This window comes from Podarcis bocagei (genome assembly GCF_964188305.1).
Source record: "Podarcis bocagei genome assembly, chromosome: 3".
NCBI classification, from domain to species: Eukaryota; Metazoa; Chordata; class Lepidosauria; order Squamata; family Lacertidae; genus Podarcis; species Podarcis bocagei.
In genome coordinates this window covers 51,517,190-51,538,982 of record NC_138127.1, presented here as the reverse complement: position 1 = coordinate 51,538,982, position 21,793 = coordinate 51,517,190, and the positions used below count along the sequence as shown (strand labels likewise).

The 21,793-nt window shown below is 40.6% G+C and overlaps 1 protein-coding gene across 2 annotated transcripts in view; it reads right to left on the bottom strand.

Annotated features, from left to right (window-relative positions):
• The window catches only part of SASH1 (SAM and SH3 domain containing 1), a 533,200-nt gene that overhangs the window by 256,546 nt on the left and 254,861 nt on the right, over positions 1 to 21,793 (bottom strand). The gene's annotated exons all lie outside the window — the stretch shown is intronic.

The window sequence follows — 21,793 nt, the reverse complement described above, 5'->3', positions numbered from 1 at the left end:
TTCAGAGTGGCTAGGAGCCTACCTACCCACCCATCTGCAAGCTCCCTGGGATGCTCCTCTGCTGCTCTAGGTGGCAGGCAAGGCACACAAACTCTTCTGGGACACCTTGCCAAGGGTGCAAGGGAAGGGGTGGGGGCACCAATACAGCTCCTTGCCAAGGGCACATGGGAGCCTTGGTACACCTCTGATTTTTCTGTATCTCAATTTTTCCTTAGGTCTATGAACTTTGCAGCAAATGACGCTGTCCAAATGTTGCCCATGGAATATATATATATTTAAGTGAAAATTTTCATAGATTCCCGCCCCCCCAAGCCAAATCTTACATTGCTCTGGTTCAACAAACAACTGTCTAGAACTCGTCAGAACTCAGGTACAGATCAGAATTATTATTATTTAAATACAGATGCAAGGCACTTATCAGGGCTGGTACACATCCCTGGATTGTATTCAACAGTACCATTGCCTCTTGTGAAAAGTCTTGATCATTGGGGGGGGTGGTGGATCCTGTATTTGTCCTTAGCAGAGTCAAACTTAATGCTATATTTCTGTATGTGTAAGATGTGCAAATTCTTGTCAGCACTGGAGAGCCAATGATGATGCTATTATTATTATTATGCTTCCCCCCCCGAACCAGGACTCAAGGCAGCTCATAAAAATTAAAGCAAACATGGATAAAACATAGAAAGCTTAAAACAAATAAAAAGTAATTTTTAAAAAGTAAACTATAATAGAATTAAAATAATATAAAAATGTATCTGTAAAACCTAGTACCCAAATAAAGTAAAAAAACAGCAACAGCACTATTCAAAGGCTTTTCCTTAAGAAGAGTCACTTCCCCAAAGCCTGCTAGAAGGACAACAGGGAGGGAGCCAGTCTAGGCTCTCTAGGAAGGGTGCTTCAAAGTCTGGGAGCAGCCACCAAGAAGGCCCTATTCCAGTTAGTTTTAGGTGCCAATAGTGAGCAATGTTTAATAAGCAAACAAGAAATGGAAGGAAAAGGAGGGGAAAGTGCTGTCTAGATTACTGCTTGCCAGGCATTTTAAAGGGTCTTTATTTCTTTATTTATTTATTTAGCTGTTGTATTTTTAATTGCTACATGATGGCTTTCATTGCATTTTATTTGTTGTACACTGGTCTGATATCTGATTGGATGAAGAATGGGTTAGAACATTGTAGAATGAACAAACAAACACACACACACAAAATATACACCACAGTGTGTTTTCTCACTTGCTTAACAGAGTGCTGAAGCCTGAGTCAAGATAGGGGCCCTTTCACCAATTGTTTTACCAGTGCTTGAGCAACTAACTGCCGGATAGTTATGATGGCTATATATTACCACCAGAATCAGAGGCAGCGTGCTTCTGAATACCAGCTGCTGGGGACTATGAGTGGGTGGGAGAGTGCTATAGTGGTACCTCGGGTTAAGTACTTAATTCATTCCGGAGGTTTGTTCTTAACCTGAAACTCTTCTTAACCTGAAGCACCACTTTAGCTAATGGTGCCTCCTGTTGCCGCCACGCCGCCAGAGCACAATTTCTGTTTTCATCCTGAAGCAAAGTTCTTAACCTGAGGTACTATTTCTGGGTTAGCGGAGTCTGTAACCTGAAGCGTATGTAACCTGAGGTACCACTGTATTGTGTTCCTGCCCTGCTTGTAGGCTTCCCATAGGCATATGTGAAAACAGAATGCTGGGGTAGATAATCCTGGTCCAGGAGGACTCCTCTTATCTTCTTAATTGCTGGAAAACAGTGCCATCACTTATTTTTCTGCTAGTGTAGTGTTGTATACAACCTATTCTATTTACAAAAGCCATTTCTGTGTGAGACAATGATGAAAATATATAGAAAATGCAAAGGAAAGAAATTGAAAAGCATAATTACAAATATAATCGTGTTAGGCTTGCAGTTTGATGAAAACATTATTAAAAATGCAACCCCCTACCAGAAAAAAGAGAAAAAAGGTGGTACTGACTAAAAAGCTTCCTCAATTCACTCATGCTAATCAGCAGTAAGCAAGTTCTTCTGCTGAGGAATTTTAAATGTTGTCACATAACGGGTGGTCCAGTCAAGCAATGTAAATTAGTCACTTCCCTAATCCTAGTGAGAAATGTGATATCTTTCACAGAGCTCTAAGGACTGGTTCATGTTACAAAATTCCTATAGAGAATTACATTATTATATAGCCACACATTCATGAATGCTCATATCTATGGGAACCAGGAGTGCTTGGCAAGGCATGTTAAGAATCTGAAAGAAGCAAATGATTAAATTTTGGGAATTTGGAATGGAAATAGGATAGGTGAGCGAGGAAGTAATTTGTCTAGGCAAAGGAAGGAACAAGCTGAAAGTCATGTATATTAAAATGGGCAGTGGGAGTTTGAAAGCAGGGTACAGGTAAACCTTACACTTTCTATATTGGAAAAGTTTCTATATCCATTGAATAAAGATGACAAGATCAAACAAATCTGGGGAAAATGTTAGAAGGATGCAGATGTTTACTGCCTTCAGAGCCCATTTTTAGGTCACTAGATTCAGATTATTTTGGGGAATTAAATTCCATTTGGGGTTGGACTAGATGACACTTGAGGTTGCTTCCAAGTCTACAATTCTATTATTCTATGACTAGATAGCAGCTCCCTCAACAATATTCAGTGTATAGAAGCTGATGGGATTGGCAGCTGAATTTTACTTCAACACTGACAGTGGGATGGTGCCTACCCCAAGGCAGTATGATAGATTAAGGAGCATGATACAGACCATGCAGCATATACATCTCTGTCCTGCCAAAGTCATCCTGAGACAGTCATCTCACTCTGCCTAATAATATGACCATAATATGGCCAGCCTGATATTCCAGCTGAACTATTTAAAATTTTAAAAGATGATGCTGTTAAGGTGCTACACTCAATATGCCAGCAAATTTGGAAAACTCAGCAGTGGCCAGAGGATTGGAGAAGATCAGTCTACATCCCAATCCCAAAGAAGGGCAGTGCCAAAGAATGCTCAAACTATCGCACAATTGCACTCATTTCACATGCTAGCAAGGTTATGCTTAAAATTCTACAAGGCAGGCTTAAGCAGTATGTGGACCGAGAACTCCCAGAAGTGCAAGCAGGATTTCGAAGGGGCAGAGGAACCAGAGACTAAATTGCAAACATGCGCTGGATTATGGAGAAAGCTAGAGAGTTCCAGAAAACATCTATTTCTGCTTCATTGACTATGCAAAAGCCTTTGACTGTGTCGACCACAGCAAACTATGGCAAGTTCTTAAAGAAATGGGAGTGCCTGATCACCTCATCTGTCTCCTGTATATTGTCTCCCTGCTTATTTAACTTATATACAGAATTCATCATGCGAAAGGCTGGGCTGGAGGAATCCCAAGCCAGAATTAAGATCGCCGGAAGAAATATCAACAACCTCAGATATGCAGATTATACAACCCTGATGGCAGAAAGTGAAGAGGAATTAAAAAAACCTTTTAATGAGGGTGAAAGAGGAGAGCGCAAAATATGGTCTGAAGCTCAACATCAAAAAAAACGAAGTTCATTGCCACTGGGCCCATCACCTCCTGGCAAATAGAAGGGGAAGAAATGGAGGCAGTGAGAGATTTTACTTTCTTGGGCTCCATGATCACTGCAGATGGTGACAGCAGTCACGAAATTAAAAGACGCCTGCTGCTTGGGAGAAAGGCGATGGCAAACCTAGACAGCATCTTAAAAAGCAGAGACATCACCTTGCCAACAAAGGTCCGTATAGTTAAAGCCATGGTTTTCCCAGTAGTGATGTATGGAAGTGAGAGCTGGACCATAAAGAAGGCTGATCGCCGAAGAATTGATGCTTTTGAATTATGGTGCTGGAGGAGACTCTTGAGAGTCCCATGGACTGCAAGAAGATCAAGCACATCCATTCTTAAGGAAATCAGCCCTGAGTGGTCACTGGAAGGACAGATCATGAAGCTGAGGCTCCAATACTTTGGCCACCTCATGAGAAGAGAAGACTCCCTGGAAAAGACCCTGATGTTGGGAAAGATTGAGGGCACAAGGAGAAGGGGACGACAGAGGACGAGATGGTTGGACAGTGTTCTCGAAGCCACAAACATGAGTCTGACCAAACTGCGGGAGGCAGTGGAAGACAGGAGTGCTTGGCGTGCTCTGGTCCATGGGGTCACGAAGAGTCGGACACGACTAAACGACTAAACAACAACATGGCCAGCCTGATGGTTGAGTTCAATAACGTATACCTAGATTTCTACTAATTTTACCAAAGGAGCAGTGGTTCTAAGATACCCAATAAGTCTTTCTTACAGCACATAGATTTACTTTAATATAGGAATGGATTAATCTGTCTGTTTCCAATCCCTGCCATTTTGCATGTGTTTGCCCATAAATCCATTCTACCCTGTTTCCCCATTAATCTATGAATTCAGATTGATTGATTGATTGATCGATTGATTGCATTTATATCCCACATTTTTCTCCAAAGACTTCAAGGTGGTGGGCATGGTTCTCCCCTTGCTCATTTAATCCACACAACAACCCTGTGAGGTAGGTGGACTGAGTGGCAGAGACTGGCTCAATATTACCCACTGAACTTCATGGCTGAGTGGGGAGCTGAACCCAGGTCTCCCAAGTCCTAGTCCATGGGTAGGCAAACTAAGGCCCGGGGGCCAGATCCGGTCCAATTGCCTTCTAAATCCAGCCTGCAGTCAGTCTGGGAATCAGCATGTTTTTACATGAGTAGAATGTGTCCTTTTATTTAAAATGCATCTCTGGGTTATTTATGGGGCATAGGAATTCGTTCATTCCCCTCAAAAAATATAGTCTGGTCCCCCACAAGGTCTGAGGGACAGTGGACCGGCCCCCTGCTGAAAATGTTTGCTGACCACTTTCCTAGTCTGACTATCTGACGATGCTGGCTCTCCGTGAAACCTCCATGACAATGCACATTTTATATATTTTTAAAATGCATTTTATCTCCAAACATGTGATTCTAAACACATGTCCTCTCAAAACAAATGATTTTAAACGCGCTCTTGTAATTTTTGGCAGGCCCAAACATTGCATTGGAATATTTGGTGCAAAAGGTGACAATTTACTGAGCTATTCTCTGCACCTTCATCCGCAGGGTACCAATTAGTTCAAACCATGAACTAGTTCTAGAATTTGCAAATACTGAATTCCTCAAGCATCTACACTCTAATCCATTTGTCCATCTGTCACATTTTTGGCTGCAGGCTGTTTAGAACAGTAGCTTGTGCTTAGGCTTTCAAGCTGGCTGTAGTTCTGACTGAATGAAAGAAGCAAAGTGATTCTGGCAGTATTAACACACATTCCTTCAACCCACTTTGGGTTTATTGCAACACTTACGGTAACTCAATTCCACAGAAACTCACCCTTTGACTTTAACAGAAAGGGTAACTGTCCTATTTTCCCATAATCTTTTCTTTAAATATACAAACAAGCAGCTAGAAATCTGCATGTATCATACAAAAGCAGCCTTAGTAAGAGAGCGGCAAAGTGCAAAGCTACATTTTGTGAAATGGGCCAGAAAAACTCAGGAATTAAATAGAATAGAAATTGTGTTTGATTAAAAAAAGCCTACTTAGCAAAACTGAAAACCTTGCTTTAAAGCTTTGATGTTTTTATTACTACACATGAATATTCATTTTCCAAGAATGATTTGTGTAATGTGGTATTTGTAGACATGCATATGCAATAGAGATAATAGAAGTCTGAATCCTTGAGGAACCATACTTTTAGTTTATCACATAAAGACTTGTAAATAACTGAAACGCAAACAAGCATTGGAACCTAAAGGCCACTGAAAATGACTGATTCCGCAGAGAATATTCAATCCACATTATGTATGCAGGTAGGAAAATGTACAGAAGGATCACAAAATACCATGTCTTAAGTTTAATAACCCATTTAATATTGCCTTTCAATTCCATTTCATGCTCAGTAAAGCAAGAATAACTGAACCTTTCACTGATTCTGATGTCAGATGAATAGCTTTTGTTTTGAAAGCTGCAGTTAGAATGCCTTATTATAGCCAATAATTAAGGTCTACCATTGGGGTCATATTGGTGCTTTCCAGTAATATAGTCAAAGACTGGCAAGTGAATCATTCCAATGATAAACACTTGTGGGGGCTTTTTATCTTAAACTATGGGGCTACACCTAACTGGGTTATAAACTGGTACAATATTGAAATGTTTATTAGACTGAGGTAAGCACAATGCCGTTCACTGTCCCATTTAGTAACGTTAATGGCAAAAGAAAAGACAGGGCACCTAGACTCATGGTGTGTTAAAACTGTTTTGGAAAGGTTAATGGTTATAGCACTTCATGTCTCCAAAAGGAAAAATAAATAGTAGGTGGAATTGTTCAACATCAGGGTAAGGAGATTTTTCTGTTTAGCACAATCGTTTATCCTTGCCAGATGGAATGATCTTCCCTCTTCTCCCCCATGTGCACTGTTTTAGGGTTTCTCTCAATCCTCTAGATAGGATTTGAGGAGGTGTAAGGGGGGTAGGAATATCATTGTACTTGTGGAATTCATTGCTAGTGGGACTAACTCATTAGTTGAATCCAGCCCAGCATGTTGGGATCCAGCCAACTAAGGCCCTATTTATACATACAGTTTATATTGTACATTTAGTAATAAAGCTGCTCTTAGACTTCACATTGCAGGCCATCCTCCCTCAAAGAACTCCCTTTAATATAGAAACTTTTTGTATCGGGGCAACAGTTTCAGCCTAGCATGGTATCTTTCTCCAGGGAGTTTTTCCCCCCGACAGACTGAAGTGCTGAAGTAGTTTTTTTAAAAAAATATATCATTTGATTATGCTGCAAATATAAAAATAGGACAGTGTGAACAATATAAAAGAGTGAGCAATTATTAGAAATAAAAGTTGCAAATTCTTTCAGCATTTGTCCTCTTTTGCAGTATTATAGCACCATGATACTGGTGCTCTGGCTGCCAAAATGAACAGTCTTAAGCAATGAAAAGTTTAGGGGAAACATGGGTATTAAAGAAGGTTATAAATTCAAAATTGCACATTATATTAGGCAAAATTTTGACTTAGCTGGAGATGGGAAATGGTGAAAGTAAGAGTAAAAGGGATGAAAATGAGAGTAAAAGAGGATATTGCAGGATTCTTTATATGTTACCAATCCATTTTCAGTTTATGTCAGCCACTACAGATTGTTGGTAGTTACGGTAAGTGTGTTCATGTGACTATGTGCCTATGTCAAGTCCAAGTACTCTAGCTAGGGTAATGGAATGCCAGCTCACATCTTTTTAGGCATCTTAAAACCATCTCCCTTATTTTAAATGGATAACTGATGCTCACCTATTCATTTCTGTTGGGCTGTCATACTTTGAGCAGGAGACCCATTGAATTAAATGTGACTTAAGGTAATCATATGTCTAAAAAAGGGTAAAGGTATAGGACCCCTGGATGGTTAAGTCCAGTTGAATTCAACTGTGGGGTGCAGTGCTCATCTCCACTTTCAGGCCAAGGGAGCCAGTGTTTTTCCACAGACAGCTTTTCTGGGTCATGTAGCTTGCAGGACTAAACTGCTTCTGACACACAGAACACCGTGACAAGAGCCAGAGTGCACGGAAATGCTGTTTACCTTCCTGCCATGGCAGTACCTATTTATCTACGCATGCTGGTATGCTTTCGAACTGCTAGGTTGCAGGAACTGGGACAAAGCAACAGGAGCTCATCCCATCTCATGGATTTGAACTGCCGACCTTATGACTGGCAAGCCCAAGAGGCTCAGTGGTTTAGACCACAGTGCCACCCACATCCCACAAATCATATGTCTCCATCCATGCCAATGATTTTCTTTGTGTACAAAAAAGATGAAGAGTGCAGCCTAACAGATGTCTAGGATAATAAATGGTCAACAAAATCTAACATACGAATGATAGCAGAAAGTGATACATAGATATCATTTACTGAAGAAAGATGTAATAGTCTATAACATCTTGTAAAAAATCTAGATGGAGCACTTGCATTTTATAACTTCTGCCAAGAAACTGCTCAATGGAAGGCCAGTCATGGAAGGTTTCTTTTATATTTTCCAATTAAGCGTGGATCTCAGTGCATATATTTCATTGGGGGGGGCACTTCCCTGATGAATGTTGTTTTCTATCCTGGAAACATGGTACTAACATAATTTAAAATGAATATGGCAGGGAAATGTATAGGTACCAAGGTTTTGCTTTGTTTTTACTACCAATGAACATTGTGATCAACTTCAGAAGTGCAACAGCACATTATGTTTTCAACAAAGCATTAAAATGTATAAAAGCACATTGTTATTCTGCTGTGTTGATTGCTGGAGCGTTGTGTTTTAGCAACTCAAAGGCACCTGCAAGTTTTAACTTTAAATGAGAAGGAAAAAACCCAACGAAATATTGTTTATTTCTCAGAAAATTATTGTAATGACTTTTCCCATTTTTTGGCCTCTGTTTGTCTTTTGTTTATCAACATGCTTCGAAGAGTTGCCTTTAATGGTGTGTGATTATCATGTTACATTCCTCTACACTATGATTTGACATACACATCAAATTAACGTCTAGGAGATAAAAGCTCTGACTTAACATATTTTTACTTTAGGAGAAAAATCTCTGATCTTTAATTATCAACTGAGAAGTGGTACTTGGAAAATTCCTATATATCGCAAGGTAACAACATCTTCAGATTAGTTTATATTGCTAAAAGAATATTAGGAAGGATATAGTAGACATGACTATTGTGTGGATCCCTGACATGGACTTTTCAGCAGTTGCTCCAAATTTGTGAATTGCCCTTCCTGGTGAGGTATGTCTGCCTCTCACATTACTGACTTTCAGGAGAATGTTTAAACATCCCCATTTAACCAGACATTTGATGGCTATAAGACACTGTTCCTGGCAACCCTGTGACCACTTTCTAAAGAATGTCTTAAACTGTTTTTAATTTAATAATAATAATAATAATAATAATAATAATAATAATAACTGTTTTACCACTGATATGTTTAGCATCATGGGATCCTTCTGGAGGAAAGGTGGGAAATAAATTGGATTAATAATAATACCCCTCTAAACTGTGGGATCCCAATAATACAATAATCTGTTCATTTTGCCTACTGTCCTATGCAGAATTTTAAGGCAACGGTACAACAACAACTGCAGGTATTTTTTGTCAACTGAAATCTATATTTTAGATTTCATACTCTACTCTTTTGATGTCCCTCAAAAATATTCCACAAGATTATGTGGGATGGTAGTTAATCTATATAGATCTAATAACATCTTAGATGGTCCCCAGTCAATATGACTTGTGCCAATAAATCTTAATATTGACAACAAGAGTCAATACCTTCTTAGGGTTTTTCCAAGTGGTGCTATAAAATGATGATGGTATGAAGCATGCAAAACAGTGATGGCAATTCCTCTGATGTTTCATATCGACATCCAGTTTGATTTATTTTTCAGAAACCTGCTGACTGTGTGCAGCATTCTGAGTTCACAGAACAGCAATGCTATTACTCCTATTGAAGGGACAGGATACCCAAATCCTGTCTGTGAAATCACCCCAGGCCTCAAAACTGTCCAAAACTCCTTTTGTCTTCTAAAAATCCAAAACAGCTTTTCTCTGCTCTCCTCTGCTCTATCACAAGATGCTGTGGCAAAAGGCAAAATGTTACTTTTAAAGGCTAATGAATAGACTCTGTCAGAGCAGGCCTGAGACTGACTTTTATCTCATTCGGTTGCAACATCTTGGACATGCTGAACCACCAGGGCTCCTCGACCCACCCCCTCGGCTTCTCATTCCCCCTTTCCTGCCAAGAGTCCACAATAGTCCCAAGACAGCTTTCTGTTCATGCTCAGAAGAACCTCAACATGGGGCAGGACTCCTGAGGGAGGAGAAAGGATGAGGGAACTGGAATGGGTATATAAACTCTGTGCACATGACTGTGAACCCGTGCATGCTTTTTGTGACTTATCACACTTGCTTCTTCTACCAGTTCATGGATGGTAGAAATAAAAGCCTTTTCTCCGAAACTATTCCTTGAGTGTCTGTTGACTCCCACTTCCCTTTCCCGGGCGCAATATTTTTCCCACCCGAGGGCAAAGCCTCATAAGGCTACACTATTACAACACTATTACTATTACTACACTATTACAACAAGAAGTGTGTTTTTGTCTGTCACAAAACATTTGGACATTTGGCCCTCCAGGCCAAAAAATGAACAGCAGAAAGATGCACACATTTAAATACGGTACTTAGATTTATACTTATAGAGCTAGATCCACTATTGATGTTCTGTATACAAAAGTTACTGCAGTACAGTGGAGACTCCTGCTGGAAAAAGTGGGTGTGGGTGTGACCTGATTCTCTCTTCTCTGCAAGTCACACACCGTTCCAGAGAGTCCCTCAGTCCTCTGGAACAGGCTATCAGGGAACACAGGAAACTTTTGGAAGAAGCAGGAATCAGTGAACCTAATCTGTCTGCTTCATCCAGTGGGAGTGTCCCATGAGCAGTGTTTTGCTGAAAGGACTCTGGATCCAGACCATACAATGAACATTAAAAAAATATAGGTAACTAAAAATAGTTTATTTTACTTTAACATACGCTTCCTATTTCAGTTGTAACTTATTGCCAACGGTATGACTGCTGTCCATGCCTTGGCAAAAGAAGTAGTGTTCTGACTAATGTCTCTACTTTGGCACTTCAGAACTACAAACACTGCCACATCTTGGGTTTCAGATATAAAAATCAGTCCGCAGAAACACAACACAGAGGTCCATCTGTCTCAAGACACTAAGATAGCAGCCAAACTGACCACGCAACTCAAAACCCATTGACAACCTCAGTCTTGGATGCTTTATGCCATTTTTGAAAAGAAAAATTAAACGTGTTCCTCCTTGCACTCTGCTCTTGATTTTACCGTGAGTTTTGTTGTTCAGAATTGTGAATTAATGTGTTCTATTTAATTAAATGCATCCAACTGCAATGTAATTTCCCATAGGTTATATAACCTCATCTGGAACAGAAGCTCTTCTACACTCCATACAATTACAATGAAAAAATAACTAAATAACTAACTAAATAAATCTGTTTATATATTGGCAAGAATGAATGATATCAACAGAGCACTTCAGTTACACAGAGTATTGATAATAATTTAATTCTTCCCCCATTGTGCTGTACAACAGTATACTGTGGAAGTTAATATTATAATGGGCAAACTGGAGTAATTATCATCATTCTAATATTACTATTTAAATGCATGAAAAACTGATTAGCTGAAGGAGACCCTATATATAGCAGCAATTGCATCTGCCTAATACTTATGCTAATGCAAAGTCCATATTATACTAAAGGTTAGAGTTTACAGAAATAGTGTCCACCAAACATATTTTTAAAAGTACAAATATTATTTCAGTTGCAGATATTTAATCAATATAATACATGTGAAAGACCATGCATTGTATGTATTAGAGTGCATTAGAGATAATAGTGTCAATATTTGTGACAATTCTTTGTTATAATTCTCAATGATTAAAATTTTTCCATTTTGTCCGAAAAATTTAGCTGGTGAGGCCTAGCTTGTTAGGACATTGTGCATTTGTATTAACACCCTATTGAAATGGAAAAGGTAGTGTTTCAGCCCTCTATAAATGGGAACATGCAGACTTTGCCTTTCCCTTCCTAATCTGATCAAGACAACACTTATCACTATTGAGAGCCCTGAAGTGTGTGGCATTACACAATAACTCAGAGCAGGGCTTTCAGTGTGTCTGCCCCTGTTCTGCTGAATAGCAGTGGCGTAGCGTGGGTTGTCAGCACCTGGGGCAAGGCAAGTAATTTGCGCCCCCTAACCCATGGATTTGCGCCCCCTAACCCGTGGATTTGCGCCCCCTAACCCTAACCCCCAGATGTTGCGCCCGGTGCGGCCGGCACCCCCTGCACCCCCCACGCTACGCCACTGCTGAATAGCATTGCTGTTGAGACATGACAGGTGCCCACTATCTATCTGCACTTTCTGGAAACTGCCAGCAGACCTTCCCAGCTGGATGAATGGATTTCTGCCATGGGGCATCTTTTTTTTGTTTTAAAAAATCTCATTTTAAATGCTTTTAACTGCTTTTTGTTATTTTACAGTACATCACCTTGAGATAGCCGTGCAACAGGTGATTAATAAATAAACAATCATGGTTAGTACCATAATGAAGGGATGTGGGTGGCATTGTGGTTGAAACTACTGAGTCTCTTGGGCTTGTCAATCAGAAAGTTGGCGGTTCGAATCCACGCGATGGGGTGAGCTCCTGTTGCTCTGTCCCAGCTTCTGCCAACCTAGCAGTTCAAAAGCACACCAGTGCAAGTAAATAAATATGTACCACTACAGTGGGAAGGTAAACAGCTTTTCCATGCACTCTGGCACTCGTCATGGACCTCCATGTGTCAGAAGCGGAGATGAGCACCACTCCTCTTAGTCGCCTTTGATTGGACTTAACCATCCTGGGGTCCTTTACCTTTTTACCTTTGTACCACAATAGATTTACCTTGAGTCATGCCTGATCCCCACCTTTGCCAAGAAGAAGAGTCAGCCATCCTTCTCTTTTTCACATCTGGCAATTTTCCTTCCAGTTGCCCTGCTATTCTTTCACTAATTTTGATTTTCTAAAATTATAACTAGCCTTAACCATTTAACCTCATTAAAGGTTTAAGAGACTCTGTGAGATCTCACAAGCATTATGATTCCAAGCCAGCAGTCTTGCTTGGTTAAAGTCAGTCTGACTGACTCCTGGAGCTTTGCTGATCCCTGCCTGTAAAGAAGAAGAAGAAGAAGAAGAAGAAGAGGAGTTTGGATTTGATATCCCGCCTTTCACTCCCCTTCAGGAGTCTCAAAGCGGCTAACATTCTCCTTTCCCTTCCTCCCCCACAACAAACACTCTGTGAGGTGAGTGGGGCTGAGAGACTTCAAAGAAGTGTGACTGGCCCAAGGTCACCCAGCAGCTGCATGTGGAGGAGCGGAGATGCGAACCCGGTTCACCAGTGTTGCCATGGCTGAGGAGCACCCAAACATGGTAAAGCAAGTTTTAGACACAAGGCCTGAGTAAACACCCAATTGTGTCGATGTTTTTCACTGCCAGCAACTGAAAACAAATCAGGTGTAGTTTTTAGATGAGCATATTTCTTTGCTGCCACTTTTTTCCTTGTGTAAAAACAACAGCTGTTCCCCCCTGGCATTATAAGCAAGAATATAGTGATTTAAGAAACAACAGCAGTTTTAATTCAGGTTCATACTAATTTCTTCTATAAATCAGAGAGTAGCAAGATGAGAATAAAAATAAACATTTGAGAGAATATTTAACAGTTTTCCTGACGCATAACTGTTACCTGATATATCTATAAGCAATACAGTGGTACCTTGGTTCTCAAATGCCAAATACCCGTAAGTAAGTGTTCCGGTTTCCAAACATTTTTTGGAAGCCGAACGTCCAATGTGGCTGTTGGCTATTGTTTCCGGGGCTCCTGCACCAATCAGAAGCTGGGCCTTGGTTTTCGAACATTTCAGAAGTCAAATGGACTTCCAGAATGGATTAAGTTTGGCGCTTTTCTTTTTGCTAATTATTTTGCATTTTTGTTTTGAGGCTTTTTCAGTTAATTTGTTTTTGTGACTGTGTAGAACCCAGTTCAGCTACTGATTGATTGATTGATTGATTGTGTGACTGTGGAAATGGATAAAAGCCCCCCCATTCAAACAATGACTATCATCAGTGCAGGAGAGAAAAAATAATATTTTTAATTTTTATCATCTACAATATTGTCTTATTTATTTTATAGTACAGTACATTGATTATTGCTTTCATTTTATGGATCAATAGTCTCATTAGATAGTAAAATTCATGTTAAATTGCTGTTTTAAGGGTTTTTTTAAACAGTCTGGAACAGATCAATCCGTTTTGCATTACTTTCTATGGGAAAGCGCGCCTTGGTTTTAGAATGCTTTGGTTTTGGAACAGATTTCCGGAACGGGTTAAGTTTGAGAACCAAGGTACGACTATATATTTTATATTACCACATTGTTTTTTTAAAAAAATAATTTTTATTAACCGGCCAATCAAATCAAATTAAATCACATCACATAAATTCCGAATTACAAAGCCGAATTTTAAATTTTGTTGGGGGGACCCATATTTCAAGATCCGAAGGGGGATTCTGATCATCTTCTTGCTACTGCGTTAATGTCCAAATCAGTCCAAACAGAGTTCATAATTCTATCCAGTCTTATCTTGCTGTTTCCACATCACATCTTGTTCATATATTTTCTCTTTTTTCTTTATGATCTCTTCTGATGGTCTCCTTAAGCCGATAAACACCAATAATAATAATCCTGTGTGAATTTTTCCGTTCTTCCAATCCTCAAATCGAGATGGTTTCCATATATCATCGCCGTCATAGATAACATCGCTCTTTCCATCATTAATTACAGGACTGTCGCTCTTAAGTCCCTCTGAGGAGTTTCACTCACAATATAAAAACAGCTCTATTTCTCTATTTCTCCTCCCAGACTCAAGACCTCCGACAGAACTTCCAAATATGGCGACGGCATTTTTAACTGCGTCATTCCAGAGCCCTTATACATTCCATGCTCTTCTTAAAACATGCTTTGGTTCGAAAGTTTATCTCCACACAGCCTTAAATCCACAGCTTAAGTCCTTAAAACGACATTTCTGACTTGTGGGGGGAGGGGATTCTTGTTTAATCACATAAGGAAAGAAAGGAAAGTTTTTTCCCCCTCCCCCATCAGTCATTTGCCATACCGAGTCTTGGCATATCTTCTCATAATCTATGCTTGTTCCTCCGACTCGTCTTGTTTTATCAGAGATCTCTTCTATTAGCAGTCTTTACTCCCCCTCCTTCCTTGAAATATGTGCATTCCTTCATCCAAATTGTTTCTTTTGAAGTTCTTGCAGCTAGTGGCGTGGATCAGGGACGGCGTCCAGGAGTGCTGGAATCCCACAGGAGGGCTTTGTGCCTAGTGCCCCCATCCCCACAAATTCGGGGGTGGTATAGGGCACAGCAGGCAAGGGCAGTCCCCCCACCCTCCTGGGGGGAGTAGGGAGGCTAATTACTCCCATCATAGCCTCCAAATTACCTCGTGTGGGTCGGAGAGATGTTATTGTCAGCCATCTTCCAATGCACCCCCTAGTGGCCCCCCTATATTACCACATTGTTGTCAGATGTTGCAAACCAAGTAAACTATCCAGTTGTTAAGGAAGCAGCTTTTATGGGTTTAGCAAAATATCCACTCATAATATATATAGTATCTACTTGTTCTTTAGCATGAGGTAATGCCTGTTTAAGATATCAACATATCATACAGGACTGACATGGTGCAAACAGTAATAAGAAAGTTAGCTGAATCATTGTAGTTAATATATCATGTGGTGACTAGTATAAAATTATCGCAGACAGCTTTCATGTGCAACATGCTGTTTTTGGACAGAAATCCAGTATCACTAGTACTGTATTGGCCCTTTTCCAATAGTTTGGCTTCAGGGTTTCTTTCCCATTTTTGGTAAATGTTGTCAGGTTTTAAAGCAGGCACTGTGACCCCATTTAAATTTTGCTCTGTAGATTCCCTAGGCACTATAGCCAAGTACTCTGAGGGAGATGTAAACTGCTCCTGCTTGGTCATCAGATCCATTATCTGATGGGCAGAGCATGGCATCAGCAGGTGGTCTCTCTCTCTCTGTGTGTGTGTGTGCACGTGACTGTTGATATATGAGAACGTGGGTGCAAATGTAGACTGGCCACATCCCCTTTCAGCCACACTCACCAGTGGCATGCAGCCCCTGGAGGGTTAGTCAAGGGTGAATGCAGCCCCCAGGTCAAATCAGTAAGACAACATGTTGATAAGGATATATCTTCCTATCCCACCCCATTGCCTTGAGATGCTCACCAGTTACCCTTTTTCCCTGCAGACCAGCACCGGATCTTCCAGCTGTGATTTACCTCTGCAGTGGGAAACCCATACTTACCAAAATCATTTAGCCTATCCATTTAACAGGACACAGTAGAACTTTTTAATTAAAATGCTGTTTGTGAAACCATTGCCAATTAATTCCTACTGAATCTGCTATCAGCTTATCTTGCGCTATAGGTTGGAAGGGATGCCACAATATTGTTCCAAACTGGGCCAGTGAAGATGAATGGCAATTTTATATGGCCTTTGATTGGCCAGGTAGTACAAGACCCTTCTCTACTTGTGTGCCTCACATGCTCCACATTTCCCTAGGGATATTAGCAAAACTTCATCACAGCATATAGCTGTGAGATTGTTTGGGATAGTTGTTGACTGAGTGAATGTGTCTGAATTTCAAGATGATTAACAGAAAACAGAGTAATATTTTATCACTCATTATAATGAAGAACCTGTGACTAACAAGCAACTTTTAGAATCAGTGAGAAAGACCTGCACAGTTCACATGAAAGGTTTAGTGTTCTTGAGTTATGGGAACTTATTGCACATTCAAGTCTCTTGTGTGCATTTTAGAAAACGTCTATAATCTTTTTAGCCTGGTGTTGGCAGGCAATAATGTCACAGGCTTAGTGCTGGCATTGTAGCAATAGGTCTGCATAAATCATTGTGGCTATAGCAAGCAAAATATTAAGGACCCTGCCCACCCAAATTCAGAACCAGAATTCTTTCAAATATTATAATAAAATAATATGTTCAGTTTGTGCAGATGGTATGGGGAGGAGCGCCTTTGCAAAGATGTGATGTCCAAAATCCATAGGAAGGTTCTTGATGTGTTAACGAGATTCTAGTGTAGAGGTTAGGCAGAGGGATGTTGTTCTGTGAACGGTGAAATCAGCCTTGAAAGAAACTTGGCAAAAGGTCTTAGGCCTTCGATTAATTAAAGTTGTGCTTGTTGTTCTGGTAAACGGCACACAGTTGGGATTTGCTGTTTGCATAATTTACTCGTACTGTGCTGGCTGACTCTCAGTGCAGCCTCATGTGGATTTAGTCAAGAATTGCATTTTTTTGCTTCTGAAGTATCATGAAGTTTGAGTAATTAATACATTCAGAAAATATGAGCTCTAAAATAAGAGAGATTCAATGACCACTCAGATGGACAGAGTCCTATTAATAGGGCCTCACAAGTATAAAATATAGTTGACTTCATTCTATTTCCATGGTTAGTCATAATTCCTAAAGGAAGTCTTTATTGCTGTGTTGTATATTTTGCAGTAAAATTTTCAAACCACGTAAGTACTCTTACTGTTATGCAACAGAAGTACTGTAAGCACACTCAGTGTTTACTCTCTAAGGGCAGAAATGTGCAAGTAACAATGTGAAGAAGAAGAAAACGTAGTTCTGAAAATATTTGTGAAAACATGCCCTATTAATTTGTCATGTTTTATCCAACCTATTCTCCAGTCAGAAGAACAGAGTGGCTAACAACACAGATACAATCATAAAACCACTATTAAACTCAAACTCATCAAATCAACAGCAACAAACATGTGCAGTACCACGGCAGTCAATATTAATTTCAGCTACAATACAAAGGCCTGGACAAATAAAGATGTTTTTAGACTTTGGTTGGATGTTTCAACTGCAAGATAATGGCTATGGCATGTGACAACTACAACAAACTTTATGAAACTATTCACTCAAAACCATCCACTAGCAAGAGGGATGCACACATATCTGTCTATTGGTTGGAGGCTGACTGGCTCAGTGAATGCCCCCACCTGACTTATTTCCTGCTCTCTCCCTTTGCCTCAGTAGCTAATGAAGAGTCCATGGCATTCTCATTCTTTTCAATCCACAACTGGCTCCAACTCCAGCAGTCAAACCTCAGGTGTACTCCTCAATACACTCTTCCATCAATTCCTTAAAAGTGTCAGAGGGCACAGTGTGGCAAGTTTAGAGTGCCATAATGAGAATGATTTGAACCAAAGTAAAAGGGGGGGGGGAAAGAAAAAGAATGGCTTCAACCTATTTATTTTTATTGTATTTATCAAGTGAGGTCTTGAATAGTAGTTGGGACCTATGAGATTTCTAGCATCTGTCCGATTGCTGTGTTGATGCTCTGTCTTTCCTTGGGCTTTGGCAGTGCTTTGGCAGGCATCTCACAACTGCAAGATAATTCTCCACTATGAACAAGAGTAGGGGTAGCCTGTCCTGCTTTGCCACCTGAGGTGAAACAGGAAGATGCCACGCACACACACCGCACCAAAGCCTCAATTATCTAGGTGGTGCAGGGACAGTGTCTGGGTTCCAGGAAGATCTCATAAGAGGTCCATGAGATCTCACCGGATTCTGGAAGCCACCACCACATTCATTTCTTGTTGCTACTTCAGCAGCAGCAGTGGCAGGTGGGGTGCCATGGCTATAGCGGCTGCGGCTGCTAGCGTTGAGATCTTGCAGGAGCCTGTTGAGATCTTGCTGGAAGCCACAGCTGCTGCTCCTTGCTTCTCCAGTTGGTGGTGGGGTGGGCAGAGCACCCATGGCAGCAGAGAAGAAGCAGCAGCAGCTTCTGGTGAGATCTTATGACAGGACTGCAAGAGATCTTGCTGGAACCTGGAAGCTGCCACTGCAGCCACTTCTTCTGTGGTGGCAGTGCATGGGACACTGCCTCATGAATTCCGCCACCCGAGGCAGCTGCCTCAGTCTGCCACATGGATAGGTTGGCCCTGCACAGAAGGTTCAAAGGTTTTTGGTTACCTTATAAAGCTCTCTCTCTTTCTCTCTCTCTCGCTCTCTCTCTCTCTCTCTCTCACACACACACACACCCCTACCTTGTTAAGTCCCATATCTAGGAATCAGCAGAACCTCTCCAGAAAGTCTGGCAGAGCCAATCATGGGTTGCTCTGTTCTTATAAGCCCACAACCCAGTATGGAATTATTGGATTTCAAAATGAATTCTGCAATTCACACTGAGTATGCATGGAAAGTTTAGTGCCACATGTCTCCAGGCCAAAGAAAACCTAGGCTCAGAGAACTGCAATGTGGCACTGAACTGATTCTCAATATACCAGAAAACTAGACACAGGTGAACCTGGCAACTGAAAGACATAGGCCCTGAACGTCCCTAGGTTCAGTTACACTTTGCCTCACTAATGTATAGGCCTGTAGCATAACACTGATGGCATACAAGGACAGGGGAGACCCAGGTTAACATTCTTGCTCAGCCAGGAAACTCACTTCCTTGGACCAGTAACTATTTCCCAGCACGACGTACATCATAGGGCTGCTGTGAGAATAAGATGGGGAAGGGAGAGAGGGAGTATGCTCCCCGGAGATCCTAAGAGGAAAGGTGGGGTATAAATGTAATTATGAATAAATAAATACTGGCAGACCTGTGAGGACATGGCAATACTCCATAATTGTGAGGCAGTCTATAGGAACAGCTCTCTCCATTTGTGTGGTTCTAACCTGTCGTGCAAATGGTTTATTGCTAAAAGGTATAAGATTAATGGAGTCCTCTTTGATTCCCTTCATACCTTTCACCTTTTACTGCTATAAAACAGATTATGTGAATACAGGCAAGCAAAGAAGTAAAAGAATGCCTTAACCCAGTTATAGAAATGAGCAGTAAAACAACCTAATGTATGAAAAGAGGGGCCATAAAAGGAATATATCAGTAGAAAATATTAATTTTCTGTACAGCATAAATCATGATTTACAGCACAGTTTTTGAAAATAGACGTTAGTCACTGGGTTTTTTTAACAGGTTAACATATTTTATATGACTTCTGGATCTCTCTTTAATAAGGAGGGGAGAAGTCTTAATACACGAACCTTGAGATTACTACATTGTCATAAAACAAGGTGATTCTGCTTGTTTGAAATAAATTATTCTCAGAAAGTCATTCCGAAGGCAAGAAAAGTGCTATTGCTATTGATTGCTCTCTTTATATACTTTTTGCCCCCATTTCCATAGGTCACCTGCTCAGACAGGAATTTCACTTGCATATAAAGTGACGGATGTTGTGGCAACATTCACAACCAATTTTCATAAAATACTTGTCTATGTTTTTCACTTGCAACACAGGAGCAGATGGTAATGCAGACTGCTTTACCAGCTTTTTATTTTTTGCATTTACGAGGTTTCAGGTTAAGTCACTGCCATTTCCACTTGAAGGCTTTTGGGTAGCTGGCTTCAGAAGGACCTTTGCCTGGGACCCTTCCCCAGACAGCTGTTGATAGTCCTGATCTAGATGGACTATTGGTCTGAATCCTATAAAGCAGCTTTTTATAGCCTTGGGAGAAGTATTATAAATGTGTCAACGAGTTTTGAACTTTCCCCATTGTTTCCTTGTGAGAAATATGGCCCTGAGGCCCAGCTGTACTTGGAAAAGAAGTAAAGGGGAGGAAATGTTGTTTTCCACCAAAGAAAATGGATTCAGATGACCCTAAATCAGTGCTGAAATACCTGCTAAAATGTATGTACATTAATCATGAAAGATCTTCACATTGATATTACTACCAGTAAGAGGTTTTGTTAGTGTTTTTGTTTATTTGGGCTATACTGAATCAACTTTTGAAGTATATCCATGTAGATGGCCCTTCTAGTAGCTCACAAAAAAACCCCAAAACAATAAAACCCCCCCACAAAAACCTAGCTGAACACTGAAAGATTCAGGACAGATAGAAGAAAGAATTTCTTTATGCACTGCATAGTTAAGCTACGGAGCTTACTCTCAGAGGAGGCAGTAATGGCCACCAAGTAGTGGGCTTTAAAAAAGAGCAAAAATTCATGGATAAGTCTATAAATGGCTACTATTTATTTATTCATTTAATAAAATTCATACATACTGGCAGGGGCGGCCCATCCCATTTCACAATCTGAGGTGAAACAAGAATGCGCCGTCCTTTCCTCCCACCGCTACACCCTCTTTTGCTGCTAGGAACATCCTAGAGACTGGTAAGGGAAGGCACTTCCTCAATTACCGGGGTCTGGGAAGGTCGCATGATGGCCCTGGGAATCTCTCAAGGCCCTCCCACGACCTTCCCAAACCCCAGTAAGCAGCTTTCCACCTCCCGGGGGGGGGGGGGGGAAGGTTCTGGGGTATAACCTCTAGAAAGTTCCAGAGGTCACAAAACACTGCAACTTGATTTTTGTGTGCTTCATTATGTGGGGACTACAGTGGTGTGTATTCGGAGTTGTGTTTAGATGTCTAGATTTGTACTTTTCCCAGATAAAGCAAAGTTTATTCCACACCATCATCTCCATCTCACTACACGGGCAGGGGGAGAAGGTGCCATTGTGTGGTTCGTCTCAAGTGCCTGGCCCTAGACTCTTTTTATCTGCTGTTTTAAATCTTCCTAGATAAATGGAATTAAAATGACTACTCCCAGCACCAATAGAAGTTTTGAGCATGCTGGGAAACCTGTTTTGTTGCTGGGGAGCTCCTGAATGAGTTGGAGCTTTCAGAAAATTTTCAGGAAAAGCCCAAACCAAAATTGACAGATTTTGTCTAGCTTTACTTTGTATTATTGTTACGGACCAATCACTAGGAAGGTGTACAATCACATTATGTATATAAACAAGTCTGGTGAAAATATGCAAATCTAATTTTATTAGTTGGTACAAGAGCCAAGTGTCAACTAGGTTTACTATCAAACTGCTCACTGGGCTTCACCTTTTATCACATAAATAGGACACATCAGGATGTCATTGCAGTTTAAATACATTTACTGAACCCAAAATGAATTTCCCTAATCTTTAAATGTATATAAAATTTTCCCTGCTCAGCAAAA